Consider the following 23,671-nt stretch of genomic DNA (forward strand, 5'->3'; position numbering starts at 1 on the left):
ACTGTCTTTTAAAGTAGTATTTTCTAGGTTCAGTTTTCAACACTTCTGTGTTCATTACCTCCCTACATTGTCTGTTTCCTCAGAAATAGTCACATCGACATTCATGAAGGCAAATCCTCTCACAAACTGGTTTCGTTCCTTTTTCATACTCATACAGCAACCATATGCAGAATGACCTATATTTTAGACTAAGAAAGAACCAGGGGGAAAGTTCCATGGGAAAGCAAAGTGTGTGCATCTCCTTTTTAACATGCTTTGTCAACTCTGCCTTAAAAAAATAGCCGTTGCCCCTGAAGACAGCAGATTCCTTAAAAATTTAAAGACAGTCACAGAAAACAAAAATCACAAGCTAGTGAACAGAAGCAGCAAACAGGGGAGGTTTGCGAGGGAGTTCTCCAGGTGAAGGAAGAGCAACTATGTGACTCTGGGGGTCAGTTTGTCGTCTGTTTGTTTGTTGCTGTGTGCCTGCTTGTTTGAAGTTTATAGTGTGGTCTGTATGGGGGTCTGTGTGCTGAACCTAGCAACCTGGTAGGCAAGAGTTAGAGCTTCCTTGTCTGCCATCCTTTGGTCCCTAATGCCTTTAGAATCGCTTGGCAACGAGGTGGAGCTAGGTCAGGGAGAACGGGGGTTTAAAAAGCAAGCCTGTAAGCGATCTGAGGATCTAGCAAACTGGGGAGTTTTGCAGGGGAGTTTAGAGAGGGAGCATGAGAATCAGATACATCTAATAAACATTCTCTAAACTTCGGCCAATAACTCACCCCTCGCTCCTGCAAAAAACACACACGCAAAGAACAAACAAAAAAAACCCTGCAAGAGTACAAATAATGCAGGCAGAAGTCGAGCAGCAGAGTTGGGGCTCTCCAGTTTATTGCACTGAATGCAACATGTATGATTACCTGCCTTGTGGGCAGGTAGCATGTGTGTGCATTCAGTACAAGCAACACATGGCCCTCAGAGACTAAGGATGCGTTCTTGAGACCAGAACTGGAGGAGCTAAGCGAGACAATGAGGTATACCAAGGAAACTTTCAGGGACACAATACAGTGGCTCCATTCCCAATCTGACAGCTTCAGTGGTGTTGAGGAAGATGAAAGCCTTGAAAAGGGGAACATCAAGCTGGAGGTGGAGAGAAATGACCCCATAGTTGACACCCTTCTTCCAGATGTCATGGTACCCTTTTTTGCACAGAGTATACCTCTCTGCGGGAGGGGATACCTGTTATTTGAAAGAGACAGGCAATAGTAATGGGGGGTTCAATTGTTAGAAATATGGATAGTTGGGTTTGTCATGACTGGGAGAGCCACATGGTGAATTGCCTGCTGGGTGCAAAGGTTACAGACCTGCTGACACATCTAGAGAGGCTTATGTGTAGTGCTGGGGAAGCGTCGGTTGTTGTGGTACGTGTAAGTACCAGTGACACAGGGAAAGATAGGAGAGAGGTCCTGGAGACCAAATTTAGGCTGCTAGTTAAGAGATAAAAGACCAGAACTTCCATGGAAGCATTCTTGGAAATGCTTCCTCTTCCAGTTTGACAGGCAGAACTTCAGGGTGTCAATGCATGGACAAGACAATGGTGTTGGGAGAAGGGATTTAGGTTTATTAGGAACTGGGGAACCTTTTTGGAAAGGAGGAGCCTAGACAGAAAGGATGGGTTCCACCTTAACTAAACTGGAACCAGATTGCTGGCATGTAAAATTTAAAAGGTCATACATGAGTTTTTAAACTAAGGGCTGGGAGAAACCTTACAGGTGTGGAAAGCATATGGTTTAGACAGACATATCTCTTAGGGAAGGATTTATTAAAGGGGATACTCTATATCCTAGTAAAGAGGAGAGGATAGAAGTTGATAAAGTACAGGTAGGAACTGAAGAGAAACAGTGAAATGAAAAAGACTCCCATTCAATCACATTACGTAAAGGCAGACAACTAAACATCGGTAAATTGTATACAAATACAAGTAGTCTAAATACGAAGACAGATGAACTTGAGTGCCTGGTATTAAATGAAGATATTGATAGGCATCACAGAAACTTGCTGGAATGAAGATAATTAATGGACATGGTAATACCAGGATACAAAATACACAGGAATGACAGAGTGGCTTGCGCTGGTGGGGGAATGGTACTGTATGTGAGAGAAAGCATAGAGTCAAATATAGTACTAATCTTAAATGAATCAAACAGTACCATAGAATCTCTATGGATAGAAATTCCATGCTTGTATAATAAGCGTATAGAAGTAGGAATATATTACAAACCACCTGACCAGGATGGTGACGGTGATTGTGATACTTAGGGAGATTAGAGATGCTACAAAAACTGAAAACCCAGTAATAATGGGGGATTTCAAGCATCCCCATATTGACTGGAAACATGTTACCTCAGAATGGAATGTAGAGATAAAATTTCTAGACACCATTAATGACTGCTTCTTGGAGCAGCTAGTCCTGGAACCTACAAGGAGAGAGACAGTTCTTGAATTAGTTTGAAATGGCACACACGATCAGGTCCAAGAGGTGAATACAGCTGAACCACCTGGTAACAGCAACCGTAATGTAATAAAATTGATCATCATTGTAGGGGTGAAAATACCAAAGAAACTCACCATAATAGCATTTAATTTCAAAAGGGGAACTACCCAAAAATGAGGAGGTTACACAGAAATTAAAAGGAAAAGAAACAAGAGTGAAATACCTGCAAGCTGCATTGACATTTTTTAAAAACCACCATAATAGAGATTCAAACTGTATGAATACCCCAAATTCAAAACAAAACAAAAAAACAGTAAGTAGTCCAAAAACTTCCACCATGGCTAAACAGAGTAAAAGAGGCGGTTAGAGACAAAAAGACATCTTTTAAAAAATCAAAGTCAAATCCTACTGAGGAAAACAGAAAAGAATATAAACTCTGGCAAGTCAAGTGTAAAAGTATAATCAAGCAGGTCAAAAAAAGAATTTGAAGACCAATTAGAAAAAAAGACAAAAATAAACAACTAGAAAAAAAAATACAACAGAAACAGGAAACCTGCCAAACAATCAGTGGAGCCACTGGTTAACAATGTGCTAAAGGAGCACTCCAAGAAGACAAACCCTTTACAGAGAAGCTAAAGGAGTCCTTTGCATGGGTCTTCACTGCAGAGGATGTGAGCGAGATTCCTACACCTGAGCTGTTCTTTTTAGGTGACAAATCTGAGGAACTGCCTCATATTGAGGTATCAGTAAAGTAGGGTTTGGAATAAATTGATAAATTAAACAGTAATAAGTCACCAGGGCCAGATGGTATTCATCCAAGAGTTTTGAAGGAACTCAGATATGAAATTGCAGAACTACTAACTGTGGTATGTAACCTATTACTTAAATCAGCTCTCTACCAGATGACTGGAAGATAGCTAATATAACACCAATTTTTTAAAAAGGCTCCAGAGATGATCCTGGCAATTATAGGCTGGTAAGCCTAACTTCAGTACCAGGCAAATTGGTTAAAACTATAATAAAGAATTGAATGATCAGAAACATGGATGAACACCATATGTTGGGAAAGAGCCAACATGGCTTTTGTAAAGGAAAACCATGCTTCACCAATCTATTAGAATTCTCTGAGGGGGGTCAACAAACACGTGGACAAGGATGATCCAGTGGATATAGTGTACTTGGACTTTCAGAAAGCCTTTGACAAGGCCCCACACCAAAGGCTCATAAACAGGCATGGGATAAGAGGAAAGGTCCTCTCATGGATGAGTAACTGCTTAAAAGATAGGAAACAAAGGGTAGGAATAAATGGTCATATTCACCATTTATTCACCATGGAAAGAGGTAAATAGTGCGGTCCCCCAAGGATCTGTACTGGGTCCAGTGCTGTACAACATATTCATAAATAATCTGGAAAAGAGGGTAAATAGTGAGGTGGCAAAGGTTGTAGATGATACAAAATTACTCAGCATAGTTAACTCCAAAGCTGACTGCAAAGAGTTACAAAGGGATCTCATGTGACTGGGCAACAAAATGGCAGATGAAATTCAGTGTGGTTAAATACAAAGTAATGCACAATGGAAAACATAATCCCAACTACACATACAAAACGGTGGGGTCTAATTTAGCTGTTACCATTCCAGAAAAAGATCTTGAAATCGTCGTGGAGAATTCTCTGAAAACATCTGCTCAATGCGCAGCAGCAGTCAAAAACAAAAAACAAAAACAAAACAAAACAGAAAAAGCCAGCAGAATGTTAGGAGCCACTAGGAAAGGGATAGATAAGAAGACAGAAAATATCATATTACCATCATATAACTCCATGGTATGCCCACACCTTGAATACTGTATGCAGATCTAGTCACTCCATCTCAAAAAAGATGTATTAGAATTGGAAAAAGTACAGAGAGGGTCAACAAAAATTGGTAGTATAGAACAGCTTCCATATGAGGAGAGATTTAAAAGACTGGGACCTTTCAGCTTGCAAAAAAGATGACTAAAGGGGGACATGATAGAGGTCTACAATATCATGACTGGTGTGAAGAAAGTGAAGAAGGAAGTGTTATTTACCCCTTCACATAACACATGAACAAGGGGTCATTCAACGAAATTAATAGCCAGAAGGTTTAAAACAAACATAAGGAAGTACTTCTTCACACAATGCACAGTTGCTGGAACTCATTGCCAGGGGATGTTGTGAAGGTCAAAAGTATAACTGGGTTTAAAAAAAGAATTAGGCAAGTTCGTGGGGGATGGGTCCATCAATGGCTATTAGCCAAGTTGGCCAGGGATGTAACCCCATGCTCCAGGTGTCCCTAAACCGATGACTGCCAGAAGCTGGGATTAGATGACAGGGGATGGATCACTTGATAATTTGCCCTGTTCTGTTCATTCCCTCTGAAGCACCTGGCACTGGCCACTGTCAGAAGACAGGATATTGGGCTAGGTGGTTCATTGGTGTGACCCAGTATGGCCATTCTCATGTTCTCATATACTTGCATACATTGAACTTGCTAGAATTCTGTATGCCCATCAAAGCAAACCATGTTACCAACTCTTTTTAAATGAAGGAAACATATACCCCATTAAGAATAGCAAAATGTCATGAGACAAAATACATTTAGAGAAAGATAAGACCAAACTTTGAAATTACATCTTAAATCAACACAGTAATTTACCTGATTTAATAAATGAATGCACTTTAGGACTAGACTGAAGTGCCTCTCTAGGATTGTTTGGGCTGACTAAGTAAACACAACACTAAAACAATGCATTAGCAAACATAAGATCCCTATTAGGAGAGATTCAGATTATCCCCTGGCAATACATTTTCCTTCCAACATGAAGCATCTTGCTGACTATTTATTAATACTAGATGGGATAAGATTTGACTACATTACAAAGAATAATTGGCAAGAAACCACCTGAAGCCCTTTCAATCATCACTGTAAGATATTCTAGGCAGAAACTGAAAACATTAAACTGGAGATGTGTTCAGAGAACCCATTATTTGTTTAATAGACCTGGGCACAAATCTATAACACAAATCTGCAAAATGCAGTTCCTGAAACAGATCAGACAGGGAGCATTTAAACTCATTTAAGTACATACTAGCAAGACTTGCCTTTTCATCGGCCAAATCCTGTTCCTATGGAAGTCAAAGGGACATTGATTTTAACAGCAGCAATATCTGACCCAATGTGTAAATCCATAATATTGTAATTAAGAGGAGGGCCCAAGCCACAAAAACCAATTCCAAGCTCCAATTCCGATCCATGGTTTTGGTTTGGCCAGTTGGAGGGCTGTCTGTGCAGTTTGGATCCAGACATGACTCTGAATTTCCCCAGAGCATCCTCATCTGTCTGACCATGGTTCTGTTTTATATACACACCCCAAGGAACGTTCAGATGCTATTCACCTGCATACACTTTGATGCTATGGGCTTGGATTTTATGACCAGGGCCCCTGTTCAGTGCCGCCTGCACAGACTCCCTAGTAGGTATGATAAGTTACACAATAGGTGTGGCTTGATAACTCTGACCTAAAGGGACTTCTGAAGGCTTACAAGAGGAAATTCAGAGCACGGTATAACAGTTGTGCCTTATTTATCCACTTCTTTTCCTGTGCACACATAAAGATGACCTGGATTTTGTCTATATTTACACTAATTCCTTCAGATAACTTGCCTTGTACATCATATTTACATTAGTTCCATCATATAATTTTAAGCTTTTTGGGGAAGAGACTGGTTGTTCTGTTTTGGTACAGCACTTAACACCATGAAGTCCTAGTCCATGACTAGGACTCTTATGTGCTTTAGTAATAATAATAACTACTACTAATAATAATATTAAGTAATAATAACAACCGGTTCAGGACATACAATATTGGTCTGAGCTTGTTCCCATTGAAATCAATGGCAAAACTAAATCAGGTCCTATAAATTTTGGAAAATCATATCAGTGAATAGAAAGATTAACCATGTGTCACATGCTCAGAATTTCCTCTCTTTTTAAAAACAGGATATATATTATGGTGCACTAATGGCACTAAAACCATGGGTGGCGCGTATCGTAGGCTGGGGGAGGCTATGCCTCCTTAAACAGCCCAGGGTGACCTCACCCACGTTCTGCATGGAAGGCCCGCTTCCTGCTTGCTCTTTTCCCTTGGCCCCAGCCCAGGTAGGCTGGTTGCTCCTCTTCAGGGAAGTTTGCTGGGGCCGAGGCTAGGGTGGCCGTGGCCAGCCTGCGGCTGGGACTTGGGGCGCCTGGGGCTGCCCAGCGCTGGGGGCCCCCCGGGTGCTGGGGACGTGCCTCTCGGCACTCAGGGGAGGCTGGGGGTGCTGGGGATGGGGGGGGCAGCCTCCTGAGCGTGACTAAAACCACATGACTAAAACCAAACTCAAATCCACAAAACCAAGAAATACAGACTAAAACCACATATCTACATATATCACTTTCCCTCAAATATATGCTTCTCAAAATAAATCAACCAATCAATCCTACTGAATCATAATCACCAAGAGCATCCCAAAGAACCTTAACTCTGCCCAGTACAGAATAGCATTTAAAAATAAATTAATGCAAATATCTGGAACAAGAAACAATACAAAATAACGCATAAGAGATCAACCTACCCACACTGCTAAAATGCATCACTGATCTCTGTCTCAAAACAATTCACCAAAAATATGATACATTACAAATGTGGAATCACAATGCATGGCATACACTATCTGGTCCTTTACAAACAGAATGTCCCAGTACATCATGAATGCAAACATGACCATTTCTGCAATAATCACAAAAAGTGCAGAGCTCATAAAAAGGCCAAAATATAAAATCTTCACCATAAATAATATACTGCACTGAAAAATCAAAACCACAGGCAGTCCACATTCATGAGCTGAAGATCTAGATCTTTAACAATGACGTTTCAAAATATTATAACATTCACAGTTAACCTATTTCCACATACATTATACGCAGATTTTTCATTTGACACACATGCAAATTAAATGTATCTTTAAAAACTAAGGAGTATATAGTATATCCATCAGAAAATAATTACTAATGACAATGTATTCCAGTTCACAGTTCTAACATTTCAAACACACCTTTGTAATAACTGGTTAAGGTTACTAAGGGGACATAAAGCTAGACCCCAAATCATCAACAGGAGGAAATAAACGTTGACACAGGAACATTGACATCAGAGGGATGAGTTAAGGTTATCTGGGTGTGATCTTGATAACCAAGGCTGAGCTGGATGGGGAAAGGATGGTATATATGTGAGCATTTAAGAGTATATACATGTGGGGAGGTGACATATGTAGGCATGTGCTTTATACTGTATTTCCTGGTAAAACATGCAGTATTGAAATTGTCATTATTGCTTCCTAGCACCCTTTACTGATGTCCATGAAGAGTTTTTTTAAAAAAAATGTGATGTATTTTACATTGTAAACCAAAATCCAATGTTTCTATTCAGACCTCCTCCCAAACGGATTCCTGTACTTTATAAACTCTTTTCAGTCTCTATGCCTTGCTTCACTTACACAGCAGCACTGGCGGTTGTCTAGGAAACCCATCTTGTCTTTTTCCCTGCATCAGGCCTCTGGTAATGAAAGAAATCCCTTTGCATTCTTGGGTCATGTCAGGCTAATTCAGCTCTCTCTTTATGTGTGAGCCAGGCAGCTGATTTAGTGCGTGATTTGCAATGGAAAATGCTCTTTATGAGACTACCAGGATGAAAAAACTGCCATAAGGGAAACATTCCTCGCAGACCATTACAGTGGCTAGCGAGACAGGAATGTGTGGGATCTGTATTCAGAGAGTACTGCTCCTTCCTACTTCCACTGAAGTCAATGTCAAAACACCCATTTATGTTAATGGAAGCTCGAGCCGGCCCAGGAAGTACTAGTCTCTGTTAAGTAAGATGAAATCTGCAGAACCTTCTCCCACCAACTTCAACAGGATTAGCCAGGATGAAGATTGCAAGAGAGGGCCCCTGGTCTCATTTACTACACAAGAAAAATGTAATCTCCACTGAAGATACTTACCTAGCATTTACAAAGGGCTCTTTATCCTGAAAGCCCTCTAGAAACATTAACCAATTAATCCTCCCACTCCCCTTGTGAGCTAGGTGAGTATTATCCCCATTGTACAGATAGCAGAAAGATTAAGTAACTCACCCAAGGCAACAGAGGGAGGCACAGCATGAGAGTCAGGATTAGAAAATGTTAACTTAATGTAGCCTGGCTAAACTGCCTATCATCAGTTATTCATTATTCTAGATACAGAAAAGAAATGGCAATTCAATATTTTTCCCCTAATGCTAATCCACAGACAAGTCGTCTTTTCTGGGGAAGGTTTCGCTCATGAGTCTTGCCAATCAATCAAAATCTAGCCAATACAAACCAAATCTAGCCAATTAGTGACTTTTGTTTCAAAACCCAGCACCAATGTCCTGTTTAAGGAATATTTAAGGAATATTCTCTATTGCTTTGTAGCAGTATATGAATACACCATTGCTGAAATGAATTAATATTCAAAGTGATGCATTTAATTACGTGCATACCCTTTATTCTTGCACGTCTACTACCAAGCATTAGAGTAGTGACTCTCAACCAGTGTTCCCTCTAATTTTCCCCACACACGTGCGGAATGAATTTTGTTACGTGCACCAATATGGAGGTGATGTGTGACACATCACCTCCATATTGGTGCATGTAACAAAATTCATGTGGTGGGGGTGGGGCCAAGGTGTTCAGAGTGTGGGAGGGGGTTCAGGGCTGGGACAGAAGGTTGGGGTGCAGGGGTGTGAGGGCTCCAGATGGGGGTGTGGGCTCTGGGGTGGGGCTAGGGATGAGGGGCTCAGGGTTGGGGTGGGGGGATGAGGACTCCGGCTGGGAGTTGGGGTGCAGGCTGCCCCGGGGCTAGGGAAAGGAGAGAGAGAACTTCCTCCATCTCTCTCTCCCCGCAGCAGCACCAGGGCTCGGGGGGAAGAGGCACCTCTCCCCACCACGGCAGCTCCAAGGCTCGGGCCACAGGATAGGCGCCTATCCTCCAGCTGAGGGCAGGTCAGGAGCCGAGGGCAGGTCCAGGCCAGGCCTGGGTTCAGGCTGGGGGAGGGGCACCTGTCCCTTGTCTGTGGCAGCTTGGGGGCTGGGCTAGGTTTGGGCCCAGGGAGGCCCTGGACGGGTGCCTGTCCCCTGGCCACAGCAGACTGGGGGTCGGGCTAGGTTCGGGCCGCTGGAGGGGCACCTCTCCTCTGGCGTGGCAGGTCCAGGAGGGGCGCCCCTCCCATGGCCGTGGCAGGTCCGCTGAGGCTGAGTTCCCTGAGTGCCTGCATGGCGCTTAATAGGCTGCTGCATGGCCACACAGCTGCACGGCTTACAGGGAATTTAGCTCTCAATCTTTCCAGACTATTGTTGCCCTTTCTGATTTGTCTTGTGTAACCCCAAGTTTCACCTCCCTTAAAAACTACTTGCTTACAAAATCATAAAAAGACAAAAGTGTCACAGCACACTATTACTGAAAAATTGCTTACTTTCTCATTTTTACCTTATGCAGGCAGTCCTTGACTTAACGACGTTTGACTTACAACGAATGGCACTTATGACGCTTCTGAATTGACACCCTGATCTGACTTACGACATTTGTTTTTTTTTGACTTTACGACGCTTGATCCCGCAGTGGAATGGATTGCAGTTCCGAGTTACGGCATTTTGACTTACAACGCAATTTTCAGGAACAAATTGTGTCGTAAGCTGAGGACTGCCTGTAATTATAAAATAAATCAACTGGAATATAAATATTGTACTGACAGCTTGCAGTATAAACAAGTCATTGTCTGTATGAAATTTTAGTTTGTACTGACTTTGCTAGTGTATTTTATGCAGCCCATTGTAAAATGAGGCAAATACCAGATGAGTTGATGAAAAACCTGTGTGTACTCCCAGAGGTACACGTACCCCTGGTTGAGAACCACTGCATTAGAGCACTGATATTTACATTAAGCCATTGTAACAACTTCATCCTTTTCCCCTTCAGGACGGTTCAGAAGTGCTGGTTTGCCTCTTTTATAAACTTAACACGGGCAGTAAGTATTGCCAGCTCCAAGCCTTCAAAAGTCTGGGCTCCAAGCCTTCAAAAGCATGAGAGTGGCTTAAAAATACTAAATTTGGGGCTTCTCTGTTCTGAGCCTTGAGACTGCACTCAGGTCACCTTTTCAAATATTCCCCCACAACCATGAGGGGCAAAAATTTACCTTTTTTTAGAAAAAAGCTGAGATTCTCACAAAATCACTTGACTGAAGGGGCTTGACGAAAACCACCAAATACCATGAGAGAGTTGGTAATACTGCACTAGGGTCATGGCCAGGAAGAACATGAGGGCAAAGGCTGGGCTTAAGTAGCTTGTGTGGCAAAGAAATTAAATGACTGGAAACATAGGGTACGAGTACACAGCCTGCAGCACAAGTCTACCAGCCTGGGTGGTATTGCACTATTGCATTAAAAATAGCTGTGTAGACAGAGCTTTGAAGTTGTGGCTAAGGCTAGCAATTAGGCTCTAAAGCCCACCCCCTCCCTCAGCTCCAGAGCCCAAGCTCCAGCCTGAGCCACAATGTCTACACAGCTATTTTTGGTGCGCTAACATGAGCCCTACAAGCCCATCTGTTTACCCACGCTGGGAGGCTTGCTGCCATGGGTTGTGTACACATACACATACAGCACTTTAGTGATCAGGCTGGGGTGTACCACTGGCCTCTACCATGTAGAGTCAGACCTTCTCAGCTGTGTGCCATACATACTGATAGCTAAGGCTGCGAGTCTGTCACAGAGGTCATGGATTCTATGATTTTCTGGGACCTCCGTGACTTCTGCAGCGGCCGGTGTGACTGTCCCCCCAGGCTGCCAGAGCAACTCTGGTGGCCCCCGGGCCAGTCGCACCAGCCGCTGCTGGGGCAATCTTGGGCCACTGTGCCCTCCCCTGAGCTGTGTGCCCCCCGCTCAAGCACCAGCAACGGCCCTGGCCACACGGCCCCTCCCCTCCAAGCACCAGCAGCGATCCTGGGCCGTGTGCCACTTCCCCCTCCCCAGCACCCTTAGTGCCCCCAGGCCACCCCCTGCTCCAGAGCACCCCTGGTGCCTCTGGGTCACCCCCCTGCCTAAGAGCACCTTTGGCACCCCTGAAGCACCCCTCTCCCGAGCATCCAAGATTTAGTCAGGGGTACGTAGAACAAGTCGTAGACAGGTCATGGGCTGTGAATTTTTGTTTACTGCCTGTGACCTGTCCATGATTTTAACTAAAAATACCCATGACTAAATCTTGGCCTTACTGATAGCTAAAGGAAACTTTCAAGTGACTTTGGGGCAGGAGTATGCCTAGGTTTTATCCCCATGGTCACCACATGTGAAGTTGCTGTGGTGTGCGACATAATGTCAATAATTATATAGTAGCTGATAATGGATTTGTTTGTTGCGGTGTGTATCAAAACTCACTGTCTTGGAGCACTCCCTCATATCACAGTGGGGTGTTGACATAGATGTGTCTCAGGTTCCCTGCCATTTTCCATGACTTTGCCCAGTCAGCAATGCCTTCCAGGATGCTTCAGTGACTTAGCTCTCCAGGTAAGCCATATTTAGTTTCACTTCCTTCTAGAGTACCCAAGTTCATAGCAAACGAAACAAAGTCCCAATTTCGAACTGGGCCCAACTCCTTTCCAAGGGATCTGCCTTCTCTCCTCTAATTCAAACACTCTTCTGCCCGCCCTCTAGACTCAGCTTTCACCCATCCCGGACTTCTTTCTCTCTCTCTCTCTTCATCCTCTCCTGAGCTCTTTTGGGTTGCTTCCCACTCCTTGCATAGCAACCACTCCCAGGCCTTCCTAGCTGTAGTCTTCCCATAGGACTCTGCCTGCCTTAGTGCTCTCCTCTGGCTCCTTGCAGCCTTCTGCTCTGCTCTGCTCTCCAGCCAGCCTCCACTTCTGGGCTTCTTTCCTCTGATATCTAGCACCCAGCACAGGTGTAGCAAGACAGGGCTAATTGAATAGGGCTGACTGGACCAAGGTCCCTGGCTCTTAAAGGAGCAGACCAACCTGTTACAGCGGGTTTTCCTCCCCTAACCAGTGGAGGTTCCCATGTTTGATTTGTCTGAGTTAGGACTGGCTGAAATTCGTCTCCTGTGCAACTGAGGAAAGGTAAAGCCCTATGACAAGCTGTATGACAAATCAGGGCCCCTCCCCCAGAGTCTAACAGCTGCTTCCTTTGTCTTTTCATGTGCAGTGAATGAAATAGGCAGGGAGAGAGATTAGGGTGTTTGTCCCTTCTTTTTGTAGTTTTAGTCCCCCTCTTGAAAAACATTTCTAACTGAGACCCAGGAGACAAAGACTCTATATGAAAAGCTATTTCCTGCTGGCTTTTCCACCTGTTTCAACTTCCTTTGTCTTCCCTTCCTGTTTGATGACTCTGTTACTGCTTACATGCAAATTAAACAGAGCACACAATCCTTTGTCTAGGACAGACCTGTTTGCCAACTTCTAATTAGGCAGAGCTGTGGGGTTTGGAACATGTGTTAATAACACCATACAGGGGAATCCTTTTACTTCACATTTTTACAGTGTGGCCCCACACTTATTTTACCAGGACAATGCTGACCAGCAAATTAGGATGACACCTAATTTTAAATGACACCTCACAAAGCATACTTTGTAGAAACATTATTACAATGGTGTGTAGTGTGTGAACACTGGGATATATTCTGTCTCAGTATGAATGAGCAATTACAGCCCCAGGTAATGAGACTTTGCTGGCAGAATGCACAGCCTCACTCCTCACATAAAGTTCTGATCATTGCCTCACACTCTCTCTATCTTTGAAGGAAAGGTTCACCAAATCCCTTCCATGATAAATCATAAAAACGTAAAGGACCAATTAATCCCCAGTATAAGGCCATTGATTTCAAGGACTTCCTCCAGGAATGATTTGGTTCCATAATCTTTATACATTTCTGTCTCTTCCCTTTTATTTCTGTGTACACAGTACACCGCAAATGCAATTTTCTTTTTGACTGACACATCTGTAATCTCGTGTGTACCATCCATGAAGATGATCAATAATCATTTAAACCTAAAGGTCGTTATTGCTCCAGTATTTTCTATTTCTCCTTTATCTATTTTTCCATGTAATTTGGTGTTCCCCAGGTGCTCATATTTTTATTTTTATAAAATGATGGGGTCTAAGTTAGCTGTTACCACTTAAAAAAGATCTTGGAATCCTAATGGAGAATTTTCTGAAAACATCTGCTCAGTGTGCAGTGGCAGTCAAAAAAGTAAAGAGAATGTTAGGACCATTAGGAAAGGGATAGATAACAAGACAGAAAATATCATAATGTCAATATATAAATCCATGTTACACCCACACCTTTAATACTGTGTGCAGTTCTGGTCGCTCCAGCTTAAAAAAAAATCGTATTTGGAAAAAGTACAAAAATGAGCAAGAAAAATGATTGGGGGTATGGAACAGCTTCCATATGAGGAGAGGTTAAAAAGACAGGGACAATTCAGTTTGGAAAAGAAATGACTACTGAGGGCACATGATAGAGGTCTATAAAACCATAAACGGTATGGCAAAAGTGAATAAGGAAGTGTTATTTACCTCTTCACATAACACAAGAACCATGGGTCACTCAATGAAATTAATAGGCAGGATGTTTAAAACAAACATAAGGAAGTATTTCTTCATACAATGTACAGTCAACCTGTGGAACTCATTGCCAGGGGATGTTGTGAAGGCCAGAACTATAACTGGGTTCAAAAAATAATTAGATAAGTTAATGGAGGATAGGTCCATCAATGCTCAGGGATGCAACCTCATGCTCTGGATGTCCCTAAACCTCCAACTGCCAGAAGCTGGAACTGGATGACGTGGGATGGATCACTCGATAGTTACCCAGATCTGTTAATTCCCTCTGAAGCTATTTCTGGTACTGACCACTGTCAGAAAACAGTATACTGGCTAGATCTACCATTAGTCTGACCCAGTAAGGTCACGCTTATGTTCTTATTTCTATTACTTTAAAAAAAAAATCTTCTTCTCTTCTCTTTTGTCTCTCTGGTTCCTTGAATTCTCTAACTTCACTGCCTTTACAATTTGAAGGGGCCCAGGTGTCAGCAAAGCCCTAGTGCTGGGTTCACCAGTTTCTTAACTTATGGTTCCAAAAAGATGATACTTTGCCAAAAATACAGCCCAATTAATTTGGGAGTGGAGTCAGGGAAAACCCAGGCAAATAAAATAATTGAAAAACGTTATCTGTACTTTTTAAGAGAGTATGAGAAATCAGTGACAACAAATAATTCACTCTGGATCACAAATCATTTTAGTGAAGACAGGAAAGTACAGTTGAGCTGAAACAAAATTTTTAAGTGCAGAGCTTCAGCTGACAGGTTTCATAAATTACTATTTTGAAAGAAAGGCATTAATGTTTAAATATTACAGGTATAACAGGCATAGTCCACTGAAGGCACTGGAGCTACACTGATTTACACCAGTTGAGGATCCAGCCCTATGTATTAATAAAGATTTCCCCCTGCATATTACTGTCACAGAAAGAAACATGAGCCCCTTGAGGAGAAATGTCGATTTAAAAATATTGTGATTTGCTAGGCAGACTTTCTGCTTTTGGATGAAAAAAAACCAAACCATAACTGGTTATTAGAATCTTGCTGGGGGCGGGGAGGGGGAAGTTGTTTGTTTTGTTTTTGTTTTATTTAAATGTCACATTATTTAACATGTTTCCAGAAAATAAACTTCAAGAAAGTTGATGAATGCCTATTCTATGATATGGCTATTAAAATCTGTACTTGCTTTGGAGAAACAGTTGGAGCTGTGAGGTCCAGGAACTTGGCAAACATCAATGTTCATGAAATAGAGCTCCTTGTAGAATCAGAAAAGTAAGAGCAATTTGCTAGGTCCATGAAAAATTGGTCCTTACCAAGCTAAAATAGAATTAAAAACTGGTTTTCTTGTATTTGTATCATTACAGTTCAGTTTCGTTGTCACACCTGGGAAACCAGCCTGCAGTTTATTAACATTAAATCTATTACTCATTGTAGTTTGTGGTGTTCTCTCATTTCTTCAACAACCCTAAGGAACTGGGTGAAGATGCATTAAATTCTTTCTAGTTTTCTGCTGCCTAGGATAATTTTTCTAATACACGAGGCCTTTTCTCTCTCTCTGCATTTTTAGGTTCTCTTCAAAGACTAGCAGGCAAATCATTTAACAACAATCTGAGATAATTCAAAGGATCAAAGCAACACATGTACAAGTACAGCTGCTAATACAGTAGAAAATGCTAAGGCTCCACTGTGTTCAGAGTGGGTTTTATTTAATTTGTGCACATCGCTCCACTGAACATTTGCTGTATCACCAAGGGTGGGTGAATTTGGCTACTTTGCAGCTCAACAAAATATTAATATCTTACATTTATATAGTGCCTTTCATTACCACAGTCACTTCACATACTATGAGCCACATCCTGAAGTCCTTATTCACTCAAAACTCTCACTGAATCAATTAGGATTTTACCTGAATATGAACTGAGACAGGTCTTCAGCATATGTTCTTACACCTGAGCTTCTCAAACCCTGTGGGCAGTGGACCACTGACAGAGCTAGATCGTCATAAGGCTGGCTCATTAAAAGATAGCTAACAATATATTAAATACTTTCCTAATTAATTCTCCACGTAAGAAACTGCTGTAGTTAGGACAGGAAGAAAGGCTAACCACTGGGAGAGGTGGGTTCAAGTCCCTGCTGCCTGTGTGCCCTTGGACAAGTCACTTAACTTCTCTGTGCCTCAGTTCATTATCCGTAAAATGGAAGTAATCGTACTTTCCTCATTCACAAGGGTGTATTGAGAGGACAAACTGCATTAAAGACTATGAAGCACTCAGATACTAATGTAAAGGGGCCATAATAGGTACTTAAGATAGAGAGAGATGGTGTATTACCATGAATGGCAGGAGAGATGGTCTACGTGATCAAAAATGGGAAGGAGGGCTGTCTTTGAGACAAGCACCTCTTAAAATGTGGTCTGCAGCTCCCTACATTTAAAAGAATCACACGTTACCTCTAGGCTGTGGGGAACAAGTAGACAAATAGCTAACATGCTGTATAAATTCCCTGCTCTTTACATTTAAAATGATCACACTTCACCTCTGGGACACAGGAAGCAAGCAGACAAATGGCTGCCTACAATGCTGTACGGTTAGGGTGGGTAGGAACGTGAACTTCTGTCCAGGAACACTGGGTCAAACCCTACTCGTTAGTAGTGCCTTGGAACCTCTACAGCAGGGGTCGGCAACCTTTCAGAAGTGGTGTGCCGAGTCTTCATTTATTCACTCTAATTTAAGGTTTCACGTGCCACTAATACATTTTAACGTTTTTAGAAGGTCTCTTTCTATAAGTCTATAATATATAAACTATTGTTGTATGTAAAGTAAATAAGGTTTTTAAAATGTTTAAGAAGCTTCATTTAAAATTAAATTAAAATGCAGAGCCCCCCAGACCGGGCAGTGTGAGTGCCACTGAAAATCAGCTCACATGTGCCATAGGTTGCCTACCCCTGCTCTACGGTCTATGTAGAGCAGAGAAAACCTGAGTTCTTAAGGTCTCCTCCAAAAGAGTGCACACCAGCTAGGTCACCCTCTGTAACAGCATCAACAAATCTTTAGAATCTGTGCAACAGCATGGGATGGGGCCGGGGGGAAGATCAGTCTGGAGGGAAATTACAGGCAAAGGGATCAGGGCACTAGGGCTAGGGAGCATGGAAAGGCCAGTTACAAATGAGCATACTCTCCTCTGTGTGACCTATGTTGCTGTTTCCTAAAGGCCACTGTACACACCTGCAGAGGTGTCCTGGCAGTCCTTGGACTCACGACACAATTGGGTCCTGAAAATTGTGTTGTAAGTCAAAACGCCATAACTCGGAACTGTAATCCACACCATTGTGGGACCGAGCATTGTGAAGTCAAAACCAATTGTCATAAGTCGAATCAGGGTGTCAATTCAGAAACGTTGTAAGTGCCATTCGTCGTAGGTCAAATGTCGTAAAGTCCAGGCCTGCCTGTATATAGTATATTGATTGAGCACTGGGTAGTATCCATATAAGAAGATTCCAGAATTGTTGCCTTTCTGTATGGCACTCTGAAGCCTAAAATGTGTGTTGAGACAGTGTGAAGCAATGGAAACATCTACAAGCATCTTTGAGGGCTCTTTTTGTCTAGACTATTACCAGGTTCAATCATCTTGGGGTTTCACAGTCTGTTACCATCGGATTTTTAAGTTCTCAGTCATTTTTGGCTTTTTTTTAAACACATGACTTTATGAATTACACCTGTGAGACAGCATGGGCTTTCAGCTACTAGTACAGCAATAGGAAGTAACTGCCATGAGTGAAGATCGAAAATACCTCCTCAGTACCTAGTCATGTAAATGATATGACTTTGAGAGAAGCCATGCCTTCTTCCCTTACATTGCTCTGTCAGCACAAAGACGTGGTTAGCAGGTCAGGGAATGTAATTTTGTCGCAGAGCATCTATTTTACTCCTTAAAAGCCAGAACAATAGGGATGATTGTTGGGTGATGACTTACCACCACCAGCACAACAGCAAAGTCTGCCATTGGACTCTACAACCGGAACAGCCACAAACCCTCTTCCAAAGGTGATCCACTTCCTCCATGTCACATCAGTCCTCATTCAGGTGGGGAAGTCTGACATAGCCTCTATAATGCAGGTACCTCAGTATGTTTTTACTCTAATGTCTCCCCCAAGTAGGTAAGCTTGGTGTATATGCCTTCATAGACACTGTGAGTCATCCATAGCCTATCAGCAAAAGTATTTATTTTACTGAGATCTAGAAGAACAAGATTAAGTTGCACAACAACAAAAGAATGAATAAAGCAGAGTGCCCACAGCTGATTATATAAGACTATTTCTACCCAGTGGTCCTGTCTTATATTTCTTCAAAAGATGATGCTCCACCTTTGGAGCCTCCAGTGGGTTTGAAAGCTGATGTTATATTTTAGAAACAATAGGGCCAATTAAAAATGCAAATGACCTTTGCCAATATCCCCTTTTGTAGAGCACAGTGATTTTTACGATGTCATCAAGATCCTATCCTATTAATCAGGCTATTACCAATCTGATTTCTGCACTACACTCTACCTACCGCGTGAAACCCCTTTGATGGTGTTGCAGCCTCACAGGTTTACCATGAGTCTCATAATATTTGGCATTTTTCTTAAAGTTCCAGCTCCCGGTGTAGTAAGAATCGCAGCTAGCATTCTTTTTCCCTTTAAAGGAGAGGCTTAGAGTGCTCGTGGTTGGAAGAAGAAGAAGAAGAAAAAAAAGAGAAACCATGACCAGAGTGATACAGCAGGTAAATTAAAAATATCAAATGTTTTGTTTTATTAAAAATATAATTATTTTTAACCCATTGGTCTGATTTTTGGGAACTGACTCATGATCTCTGAAAGCTTGGGGTTGGTAATACTGTTGACATCACTGGAACCCAAATAGTGTAGCAATTGAGATTGCTGAGTGGGATTTGCACAGGTATAACTGAGGACAGATTTCAGAGCTTACATGGGTATAGAGACACTGTGGGAGTAAAAAGATACATGAGGTGTATTGTGGAAGAGGTTTTGCAGCCAGTGCTGAGTCACCCTCTTAGGGGTTGGGAAATCCCCACCTGCTGCATTCTGATGTCCACAAGCCCCTGTGGAGAGCGAAAGCAAGGCTTAAATGGGGCTGAAAGCAATTTCATCCCAAGGGTTTGCCAAAATGGTTTTATTTTTTATCAGTATTTGCTCATCGCACATAATTAATTCTCTTTTAAAAATGCATCTGAATTTTGAATAAGATTGCACACGTGGATTGTTAGGAATGTATTCAGAACATAATTGAGCGCCTTCCAATTGAAAATAGAATCAGCTGCAGGATGCAGATTCCTATTCTGAGCATTGAGAACTCAGGCATTAGCCTCAGCTGGCCAGATGAATATGCCAGACAAGGATTTTGAATAGAATTTTGTTTGGCAGAAGAAAGAAAGAAAAGAAAACCCAAAGGAGTGTTCCAATTATCTGCACAATAACTGCAATTGCATTCACAGATGCTGTACTTCAAGAAATTGCTATCTACATTTAAAAACAATAAATACAGTATACACATGAATTTTCTTTTTAAAATATTTTTGCATAGTTGTGCTCATTAAAGGACACTCAGCCTGCCTCAGGCTAAACAGTGGAAAGAAGTTTGAGTAGTGTCATTTGAAAAAGATTTCTGGAGCTCTAAGCCAATTGTTAATACTGTAAGATCAACCCAGAAAACATGGAGTAACTTTTCATACAAATTAATGACACAGAAGCACCTGCACAAATATTGATATCCTTCATGGGTTGGAACCTAACTACCTGAGAGGCCACTCATCTCTGCGGGTGGGTTCAGTGTGGGATACTCAAGATAACAAGCCTTAGATTTAAATACTAGTGGCATTCTCAATAGTGGGCTCTCAGCTCTTCTGTTTCAGGTGTACAACTGAACCAGAGTCAGTTGATCTTTATGGTTCAGGACAAGGGTCCATATATTTTTTTCAATGGTTTGACTGAGGGGAAGGCAGGGCACGAGGGAATTTTTAATCTGGAGAAAATATAACTGGGCTGAAGCATGTCAGAAGGCTTTTAATAAACAAAAAATGAAATATAGGCAATTTCCAAAAGTATATCTGCTTTTATGAGACAAATGTGTATCAGATACATGCATTTTCCTAAGTAGCTCTAAAAGCAAAATGTTCAGATTTAAAAAAAAATAAAACACACTAAATCAAGTTCTTTTTGTCTCATTTTCAATGGTTAAATTCCATTAAAAGGCACACTGTCTCTGGTAAAAACCATATACTTACCTAGTTAAATAGCACTGACAGATTACCAAAACAGAGTATTTTTAAAAACTGAGAGGCTGTTGGTTTCCTTTTTGGATTGCTTAGATGAAGAATATATAGAAGTCAGTTTCACTTTTATTTCTAGTCAATTCCACCTTCAGGTTCCAGCACAGTGCTTTAATGTTTGTGTTGCAAATTGGGCAAGGGAATGAACCAAAAAAACTCCTTCCACTGGATTATATACAAATATATATGGAAACACTTCTACTGATTTTAGGTTGGGTAACAGGTTATCTTTACAAAACCAAATTTTTTTGCTACATTTTGACCAGACAGTGTCCCTTTGCTGACTGTTTCTTCTATTTAAGTTTCATTTTAGTCAGTCATTTTCAGAAACCTTATTATGAGGCAGGGTAGTATGCTCAATCATTTTTCATCAGTCACACATGTCATGCTAAAATAACAATGTAACTTGACTGGTACATCCTGACTGGTTTTGTGGCAACACCACATTAGCCAGGATACTTGACCCCTTTACTGCTTTGGGGCTCTCAGAGTATGACCTGTAAAAATGAGTTTGTGGAATTTTTGCTCAGATTAATGGGATGTGAGTACGCACAGAAGGGAGATGTACAAGGAGTTGGGGAAGATTTTTTAAAAAGCATGAACAGTTAAGGAAACCCTTTAAAAATGTCAAAACCAGGGTAAACGTGGCATTTTTATTAACAAACCTGATTATATTCTATTTCACCATTACAAGGATTTGTAAAAATAAATACACATCACTAATCTGAGAACCTAAGGATATCCCCACAAACATCACTCGCTGCAAGATGTACTGGTTAAAGATTATTCTTTATTGCCTAGAGAGATAAGATCAATTTCAAGAGCTGTTATATAAGAAGGCTGCTATTCTCAATCCACATTATATCAGTTTGTCAGCATCTTGAGTAAGTGGTGATATAAAGCTAGATCAAGCCATTAAGCTTATGGTAAAATTTATTTTGAAGATTCTCAGTGATTCTTACAAATATTTATATTTGTTTGGAAAATACAGTTACTGACAATTAGAATTTATGCTGCCGTTCAAAACTAGGAACAAGACAAGGATTAATATTTTTGCCTGCTACTGACTCACTGGTCTTTCAGCTCCCATTCTCAGAGAGCAGTATTTGGGTGAAGAAGTGAGTTTGCATAGGGCTAGAATTAGCAGCTAACAGAATTAGATAACTTCTTTAAAACATTCATAAAGTTCTTTTTCAAAAGGCTGTGGATGTTCTTACTATCAATGATAATGAACTAACATGAAGTTCTACATACATTTAGTTTGTCTCTGAAAAATCCATTAAGGGAACAATCACATTATCTGATATCAGGATCAGTTAACGATACTTTCCTAGAACACTAGTTTTGTTATGAAATAAGCCCCATGCAACAGAAACTTTTTCTCTATTAGAAACATGAACATAAATACGGATTTCAATTCATGGAGCAAAGGCAAACACCTAGCATTTTGCATTAATTACTAATCAGTCCCTCAAGAGTATTAGTCATCACCTTTTAATTTCTTGTCCAGATGCACAGAGGAGCTGGAAATGGCATGGACAAACACACAGCATGCAGATGGATGATCAACTCTCAACCAAAAATGCTGGTTCCGTTCAATGGGCAAACAGTTCACTGGCAGTACCCACGAGGCTAGCTGAAAAACAAATGGGGGGGCAGCAGCAGCACTTGATACGAACTGCTGAGCTTGACATCAGTTAATCACTTCTTGCTTACCTGCTGTGGTCCAGGGCAATGCCTGTTATGTTGCCTCTGAAGGGAACAGGAATTATTTATATCATCCTCTATTTTTTTCATACTTTAAAAATGTTGTCTTGAAATAAACCTTTGGTCATTTTACCTCGAAGAAAAAACCTGGCTTCTATAAAAGCTGGCCATTAAAAAAAGTACTCCTTCCCCAGAGCACAGGCCACATAAACAGGCTGTGAGCTGAGGAAGTATGCATTGAATCCATTTCCCGGGCCATAGAAAATCAACACGCTACACAGTTGGTGTGTTTTTCCCCTCCTTGAAAGAGAGGAGCTATCTTTGCTGACAAGTCCTCTTTCTAGCTGTGAATGAAGGATTTAGGAAGTACCAGTGCAGAGTGCAGTGACATCAGTGAGAGAGAGATCATTGTCCAGTTGTTAGATCGCTCGACTGGGTGTCGAGAATCCTGGATTATATTCCAGACTCTGCCCTTGGAAGACCTTGTCCAATCACTCTTCCTCTCTGTGCCACGCTTTCTCAATCTAGGAACAGGTATAATACTTACCTAGCATACCTCATAGTGAGTGAACTCGGAAGGCCTGGTATTAAAGTCATGAAGTCAAAGGGAGGCTTTCCTAAGGAGTGCAGAATCAGGTCCATATGTCAAATAAGTTTGTTTGGCACTTGAAACATAGCAAGGAGGGTACAAATGCTGTCATCAGTTTCAAGGACAGCACATTACAGTACACTGAGCCATTTGGAAGTACAGGCAAATGTTTTTTTATAGAAATTGTGAAACTTTTGTAAGTTTAATTTTAAAATTGCTTATCTTGAATACTTAGTTGGAATTTAACAAAGCAATTTTCATGAGCTAATTAAATTAAAATAGACTGTTATGACTACTTATTAGTATATGTTTATACTAATTGGTTACTATATAATTAATGTAAATCACTTTAGCATGGATAATTACACTTTTATTGATCCATTAAACCAGAAGAGTTTGATAACACATTTGAAAGGCTTGTTATTTACTTAGTATTAATTTCTTTGGCATAAAAAGGACAGTGATAGCAAGTTAATTAAAATCAATTAACTGATTAAAAAAAAAGACATTTAAGCAGAACAATGTGTGACAGGTAAATTAACCTGGTACACGTAATTACAGCACCAAAGCACTACAGTTTGTTGACACTTGTGGCTGATAGCATGGGTTCCTGCCAAACAATCATGGGAAGCAAAGGAAAAGATTATATGCAACTTCTGCGCAAAGGACTTTGCACTTTAGGACCCACCTAAATTTGCTGTGTCTGCCACTTTCTCACTGTGGGGAAATTCATCCCTATACAGAGGGACAGCAAAAAAAGCTATGCACCACATAATACTCAAATAAGGCTTATAGGGTGCATAGACTTTGTGATGGGTCTCTGCACAAGGGGAGAATTTCAATTTATATGAGGTTGGAGAAATCATTTAATTTTTGTGTAGTTCAGATTCTCCATCAGTA

The sequence above is a fragment of the Caretta caretta genome, chromosome 6 (assembly GCF_965140235.1).
Source record: "Caretta caretta isolate rCarCar2 chromosome 6, rCarCar1.hap1, whole genome shotgun sequence".
NCBI classification, from domain to species: domain Eukaryota; kingdom Metazoa; phylum Chordata; order Testudines; family Cheloniidae; genus Caretta; species Caretta caretta.